This window comes from Pteropus vampyrus, unplaced genomic scaffold, assembly GCF_000151845.1.
Source record: "Pteropus vampyrus isolate Shadow unplaced genomic scaffold, Pvam_2.0 Scaffold723, whole genome shotgun sequence".
Classification (NCBI taxonomy): Eukaryota; Metazoa; Chordata; class Mammalia; order Chiroptera; family Pteropodidae; genus Pteropus; species Pteropus vampyrus.
Genome location: NW_011889504.1, coordinates 115,296 through 123,988, shown reverse-complemented (window position 1 = coordinate 123,988; position 8,693 = coordinate 115,296).

The window sequence follows — 8,693 nt, the reverse complement described above, 5'->3', positions numbered from 1 at the left end:
ATATATAAAACTATCCTTTACATATTCGTAATGGTAACGACACAGACAAGATTCAGAACTTAACTATATGACATAAAACAAGAAGAACCAGAGGCAAAACCTACAAAAGCCAACCAAAATAAAGAAAACAGAAACACAAGGATGAGGAAGCAATGGAAACACTGAGATACCAGAAAACAAATGATAAAATTGCTATAAGAAGACCTCATATTTCAATAATCACTCTAAATGTAAATGGACTGAACTCACCAATAAAAAGGCACAGAGTTACAGACTGAGTCTACAAGCAAAACCCAACCACATGCAGCCTCCAGGAGACACACTTCAGTTCCGAAGACAAATATAGACTCAAAGTAAAAGGGTGGAAAGTGATATTTCAAGCAAATGGTATTCAGAAAAATGAATGCCTTCATTTCTACTACAGGAATAGTGGTACTAATATCAGAAGAAATAGACTTCAAAATAAAAAAGGTAAAGAAAGATACTGAGAGACACCTTATAATGATAAAGGGAATCATGCACCAAGAAGACATAACACTTATTAATATCTATGCTCCCAATAAGGGAGCCCTAAAATATATAAAGAAATTACTAACAGAACTAAAGCGAGAAACAGATCTAAACACTATGGTGGTAGGGGACCTAAATACCCTACTGTTGGATATGGACAGATCATCCAAACAGAAAATCAATAAGAACATAACATCCTTAAATGACACATTAGACCAACTGGATATAATTGACATTTACAGAGCCTTCCATCCCAAAACACCTGCTTATACATTATTCTCTAGTGCACATGGAACATTCTCAAGAATTGACCACATACTGGGACACAGAGATAGCCCCAACAAATATATGAGGGTGAAATCATACCAACCATATTCCCTGATCATAATGCTTTGAAACTAGAGATGAACTGCAAAAGGAAAGCAGGAGGGACCACAAATACATGGAGATTAAACAACATGCTCCTAGAATATCTGGGTCAGGGAAGAAATAAAAAGTGAGATAAAGAGATACATAGGTAAAAATGATGATGATAGTGCGACGTATCAAAACTTCAGGAACACAGCAAAGCAGTAATAAGAGGAAAGTTCATATAGTTACAGGCTTATCTCTAAAAACAAGAACAAACCTAAATAAACAACTTAACGCCTCATCTTAAAAAACTAGAACAGGAAGAACAAATGAAGCCTAAAGTCGGCAGAAAGAAAGAAATCCAAATTAGATCAGAAATAAATGAAATTTAAAACAAACAAAAAAAAAATAGAAAAAATAAATGCAAAGGTGAGCAGGTTTTTTTAGAAGGTCAATACAATTAACAAACCCCTGGCTAGACTCACTAAAGACAAAAGAGAAAGGACACAAATAAACAAAATCAGGGATGAAAAAGGGGAAATTACAGCTGACATCGCAGAAATACAAAGGATCATACAAGAATACGATGAAAAAGTATATAACACGAAATTTAATAACCTAGAAGAAATGGACCAGTGCATAATAAAATACAACCTTCCTAGACTGAATCAAGAAGATCTGGAAAATCTAAATAGACAGATCAGTAGCATGGAAATTGAAACAATCATCAAAAATCTACCAAAAAGTAAAAGTCCAGGACCAGATGGCTTTACCAGTGTATTCTACCTAACATTCAATGAACATTTAATACTTATTCTCCTCAAATTCTTCCAAAAAATCAAAGAGAAGATAATACTTTTGAATTGATTTTATGAGGCCAATGTTACTCTGATACCAAAACCTGGTAAAGATAATGCAATAAAAGAAAATTTCAGACCAATATCTCTCATGAATACATGCAAAAATCCTAAATAAAATACTAGCGAACCGAAAACAGCAACATATTAAAAAGATTATACATCACAATCAACTGGGCTTCATCCCAGAAGCACAGGGATGGTTCAACATACGCAAATCGATTAATGTGATATACCACATAAATTAAAATTTAAGAATCATATGATCATATCAGTAGATGCAGAAAAAGCTTTCGACACAATACAGCATCCATTTATGATCAAAACACTTAACAAAATTGGTATAGAAGGAAAATACCTTAACATAATAAAGGCCATATATGACAAACCCTGAGCCAACATTATACTGAATAGCGAAAAACTAAAAACCTTCCCTCTAAGATCAGGAACAAAGCAAGGCTGCCCACTATCGCCACTGTTGTTCAATATAACATTTGGAGGTCCTAACAAGTGCAATTAGGCAAGAGAAAGACATAAAAGGCATCCAAATAGGAAATAAAGAAGTCAAACTGTCATTATTTGGAGATGACATGGTTCTCTATATAGAAAACCCTAAAGACTCCACAAGAACACTACTAGAAAAAATAAGCAAATACAGTAGTTTCTGGATACAAAATCAATGTTCAAAAATCCATAGCATTCATATACTCTAATAATGAAGTGTCAGAAAAAGAAGTGGAAAAATAATTACTTTTGCAATTGCAGCAAAAAGAATAAAATACCTAGGAATACATTTAACAAAACATGTGAAGGACCTATATAATGAAAACTATAAGACTCTATTAAAAGAAATCGAGTAAGATACAAAGAAATGGAAAGATATTCCATGTTCTTGGATTGGAAGAATTAACATAGTTAAAATGACCATATTACCTAAAGCATTATACAGATTTAATGCAATCCTCATCAAAATCTCATCAGCATTTTTTTTTAAAATGCAATAAAAAAAATCATCAGATTTGTATAGAAGCATGAAAGACCCCGAATTGCCAAGGCCATTCTGAGGAGGAAAAAACAAAAAAACAAAATAAACAAGGCTGGAGGCATCACTCTGCCCGACTTCAAATTATACTACAAAGCTGCAGTAATCAAAACAGTATAGTATTGGCAGCAAAACAGACACACAAACCTGTGGAACAGAATCAAGAGTCCAGAATTAGATCCATATTTATGTGGGCAAATAATTTTTGACAAAAAAAAAAGCCAAAAACATACAGTAGAGAAAGAAATGCCTTTTAAATAAATGATGCTGGGAAAACTGGAAAGCCACCTGCAAAAGAATTAAACTGGACTGTTGTCTATCACCACACACCAAAAATAACTCAAAATGGATTAAGGTCCTGAATATAAGACCTTAAACAATAAAGTGCATAGAAGAAAACATAGGAACTAAACTCAAGGACCTTGGACGTAAAGAGGATTTTATGAATTTGACCTCAAAAGCAAGGGAAGTAAAAGCTAAATGAATGGGACTACGTCAAACTAAAAAGCTCTGCTCAGCAAAAGAAATCATCAGCAAGGTAAAGAGACAACAATTTGAATGGGAAAATATATTTGCAAGCAACACCTCCAATAAGGGCCTAATATCCACAATATATAAAGAATTCATACTACACAATAACAACAAAAAACAAATGATCCAATAAAAAAATCAGCAGAGTACCTGAACAGACACTTCTCCCTTGAGACATACAAATGACCAACAAATATTTTAAACGATGATCAACATTGCTAGTTATTAGGTAAATGGAAATCAAAACCACTATGAGGTACCATCTCACACCTGTTAGAATAGCAATAATCAACAGGTCAAGTAATAACAAATGCTGGAGAGGATGCGGAGAAATAGGAACCCTGCTGGTGGGACTGAGAATTGGTACAGCCCCTATGGAAAACACTATGGAGTTTCCTCAAAAAACTAAAAATTTATCTACCATATGATTCAGCAATCCTTCTACTGGGTATTTACCCCAAAGACTTGAAACCCCATATCCAAAAAGATATTTGCACAGTGATGTTCATAGCAGCATTATTCATGGCGTCCAGGACATGGAAGCAACCAAAATGTCTTATGATAAATGATTGGCTAAAGAAGCTGTGTTACATATATACAATGGAATATTACTCAGCCATAAGAAGAGATGATATACTGTCATTTGTGACAACCTGGATGGACCTCGAGATAATCATGCTAAGCAAAATAATCCAGACAGAAGAAGTTGAAAATCACGTGATATCACTTATATGTGGGATATTAACCTAAAAGCAACAAATGAACAAGACAAACAAACAGAGACTCATGGACATGGACTATAGATTAGTGGTTACCAGAGGGTAAGGGTTGGGGGAGGAGGCGGCAGGTAGACAGTTAAAGAGGATCAAATATAGGGAGATAGGGGGAGGAAGAAGTAGGTAAAGGAGATCAAATATATGATCACTGAAGGAAACTGGACTTTGGATGGTAAAAACACAATAGAATATACAGATGTCAAATTATAATGTACTCCTGAAAATTATATAATTGTATTAACCAATGTTACCCCAATAAACTTAATTTTAAAAAGAAAAAAAAGAAATTAGCATGAACAACCAAGGTGAAAAGGTATCTCACAAAGAAAATAAATTTTCAGAAAGTAAATTTAAAGGTATAAACATATGTGATTTATATTAAAAAAATCAAGATTGAAGTTCTGAAAAAAACTCAATGAGATGCAAAAAAAATTGGTAGGCAGTTTAATAAACTCAAAAACATAATCAATAAACTCAGAAATACTTTACTAAAGAGATTGAAACTCTAAATAAAACCAGGTACAACTTATGTAGCTGAAGTACTCAATAAAAAAAATGAAGAATGAAATAATGAACTTAAGAAATAGAGCTGGCCATATAGAGGAAAGAATTAGTGACATCAAAGACAGAAATCTAGAAATGACACAGTTGGAAGAAGAGAGAGGGGAGTGAAAAAAATAATAAAAGAACTCTACAAGAACTATCTGACACCATCAGAAAAAAAAAGTATAAAAATAATGGGTATATCAGAAAAAGAGAGAGAAGGGAACAGAGAACTTATTCAAACAAATAGTCACTGAGAATTTTTGAAACTTATGAAATGGACTTGATTCTTGACTCCAAGAAGCAAACAGGACACCTAATTATCTCAATCTAAGAAGGTCTTTTCCAAGGCACATTGTATTAAAACTGTCAAAAATTAATTAGAAAGTAAGAATTCTCAAGGCAACCAGGAAAAAGAAGACAGTAATAAAGAAAACTTATTAGATTATCTTCTGGCTTTTCAGCAGAAACTTTGCAAACTAGAAGGAAGTGAAGGCAAATATTCAAACTATTTAAAGAGAGAAATTATTACCAGTTATGATATATCCAGCAAAGTTCTCCTTTAGATATGAAGGAGAAATAAAGGCATTTTCAGGTACACAGCAATTGAAGAAATGTTCCACCGCAAAGCCTGTATTATAGGAAAAGGGTCATTCTATCTAAAACACAAGGCAAAATGATACAAAACTATGAGTAAGATGGCTAAAAGGCAGACAAAATCAGGAAATTGCAAACCTTATTAAGAACGGGGTGTTAGAAACTCAAATATTACATAATGATTAAAAAAAAATTTGTAAAAGGAAAAGAGAAGACAATAGCTACTGCAACTCGAAATAAACTCACAGCATAAATTGAAATAATTTGAGACAAGAAAAACAGAAAACAGGAGAGAGTAAAGGTCTGAATTTGAAAGAGAAAAGCAGAAAAGACACAAGCTGAAAATAAAATAACTACTATATATATGAAACTTTCATTAACATGAACGTAATGGTAATTACACAAAAAAAATCCTCATCTGAAACATATAACATAAAACAAAAAGTAACAGAAAGAAAAATTATATAATACCACAAAACTAAAATAACACATAGAAACACAAAAGCAAAGAAACAATAAAAACACCAAGCTACCAAAAAACAAAAATATAATGGCTATGGAAAAATTTCATATTTCAATAAACACCATAAATGTAAATGGATTGAACTTACCAATAAAAAGGCACAGAGTAGCAGAATGGATCAAAAACAAGCAAACAAACAAACAAAACCTTCAAGAGACACATCTCAGCTGCAAGGACAAATATAGACTCAAAGTGAAACTGGAAAAAGATACTTCAAGCAAATGGCAGTCAAAGAAAAGTGGGTGTAACCATACTTATATCTGATGAAACAGACTTCAGATAAAAAAAGACAACAAAAGGTTCCTGTCATTATAGCAGAGCATGTGGGTAAACTCTGTGCTCACCTTCTCTCACAACCATATCGAAATCACAACTAAGCAACATAACAGCCATCATTGAGATTTGCCTGAGAAGTCCTACAACTGGGGACACACAGAAGAGGCCACCTCGAGACTGTTCAGAGGGGTGGAGATGCAAAATAGGCTGGTCCCACACCAGAGTATGGCAGTTGAGAGTTGGGAGAAATATCTCAGTTGCGGAGGTTTCGTTAGAAAAGCGAGGGGTCCTGGCCCCACACTGGGCTCCACGGCCCAGGGTTTCAGTGCCAGGAAGAGGTATCCCAACAATTTCTGGCTGTGAAAACCAGCAGAGATTGTGTCTGAGTGAAACAGAGGACTGAGAGAATAGCAAACGTTTTTCTAAAGGGGCCCACATGTGGACTTACTCACTGATGAACTAACTCGCTCCTCGCTCCAACTCTGGGTTAGCAGTTCAAAAGGCACCAGGGACATACAGAGAAGAACTGAATTATCTAGCTTCAAGGAGAGGAGTGGAGGGACAACTTTGTGCCAGACAGAAGTGCTGCCAAAAGCCACTGTTCCGTTGTTGAGCTTGGCTTACAGACCCAGGTAGGCACCAAGCCTGAGTCTCCATCAATCTGGTTGAAACCATTCACCTCATACTAGTGATCCCCTGAGATCCCACCCTTATCAGTGTGCAGGACCACCCAAGCTGCCTCTAGTGGCTTTTCTATACAAACAACTTGTCTTGACTCATGCCGTGGACCTTTCTAAAACCTCTCAATCGTAACAAATCACAATCACCATCTGGCTTCAGTGTGTCCATATCTCTTACTGAGCAGCTCCAAGGTGGGAACTAGTGGCAACCAACTTTGTTTTGCAAGTGGGCCTAATGAGGCATTTCTGAACCTAACGTGGGTAATAGCCATTTGTGGATTGCTTGGTGGCCCATGTGAAGTGGCCTTGGGCCGGGCACATGCTACGGCTGAATTTGGCCTGTGACTGAGCCCCTCTCAGGGAGCCCCAGACTGCATGCCTGGTGGCTGAATATGGTCTGAGTCAGAGCACAATTCAGGATCACATATGAGAGTGACACACCGAAAGGAAAGACAGGGCAGGCAGCAGAGCCATGCTAAAGTGAATCCTGTTCTCTAACGTCATTTCCTGCACAATAGCTCCTCCACTGGTCACAGCCACTTATCACACCCAATCAGCCCAATGATCAATGCCTTCCATGGATGAGTAAACAGTAACCAAATCTCAACTACAACAGGGGGGCACAAATAATCTATACAAAAGACATATCGGGAGCATTCAGTTCAGTGAACAGAAAGTCTGTGCCACTGGGCCCCACCGCACAACTACTATATAAAGCCACTCTACTAGGCCAAGAGAAAGAACAGCCCCACCTAATACATAGAAACAAGCACAAGTTGGCAGCCAAAATAGGAAAACAAAGAAATATGTCCCAAATAAAAGAACAAAACCAAGCTCCAGGAAAAAGAACTAAACAAAATGGAAGCAGGAAATCTACCAGATGCAGAGTTCAAAATATTTGTTATAAAGACGCTCAATGAACTTGGGGGAAGAGTAAATGAACTCAGTGAGAACTTTAACAAAGAACAAGCAGACATAAAAGTGGAAAGAGAAAATGTAAAAAAGAACCAGTTAGAAATGAAAACTATAATAACTGAAATGAAGAGTGCTTTAGGAGGAATTAACAGTAGATTAGATGAAGCAGATGATCAAATCAGTGATTTAGAAGACAAGGTTGCTGAAAACACCCAATCAGAACAGTAGCAAAATTATAGAATCCAAAAAAAAAAAAAAAAAAGAGGATAGTGTAAGGAACCTTGGGGACATTAAGCATACCAACATTAGCATCATAGGGATACGAGAAGGAGAAGAGAAAGAGCAAGACATTGAAAACCTATTTTGAGAATTAATGATGGAAAATTTCACTAACATGGTGAAAGAAATAGACATATAAGCCCAGGAAGTTCAGAAAGTCCCAAACAAGATGAACCCAAAGAGGCCCATACCAAGACACATTCTAATTAAAATGCCAAAGTTTAAAGTTTAAAGACAAAGAGAAAATCCCAACAGCAGCAAGAGAAAAACAGTTAAGTTACCTACAGAGGAGCTTCCATAAGACTGTCAGCTGATTTCTCAAGAGAAACTTTGCAAGTCAGAAGGGCTTGGCATGAAACATGAAAAGTGATAAAAAGCAAGGACCTACAACCAAGAATACTATACATAGCAAAGCTATCTTTTAGAATCAAAGGACAAAGAGCTTCACAGACAAGAAAATTCTAAAAGAGTTTATCATCGCCAAGCCAATATTACAGTAATTATTAGAGGGACTTCTTTAAGAAAAAGAAGAAAAAAGATTAAAAAATATAAATGATAAAATAGCAATAACTAATATTTATCAACAATTACTTTATTTTTTTAACATTTTATTTTATTTTTTTTACTTTTTTCCTCTCCCCTCTCTCTCCTTCCCCTAGTAACCACTAGTCCATTGTTTATCAACAATTACTTTAAATGTAAATGGATTAAATGTTCCAATTAAAAGACATAGAATGGTTGAGTGAATAAGAAAACATGACCCTTACATATGCTGCCTATAAGAGACTCACTTCAGATCAAAAGACACACATA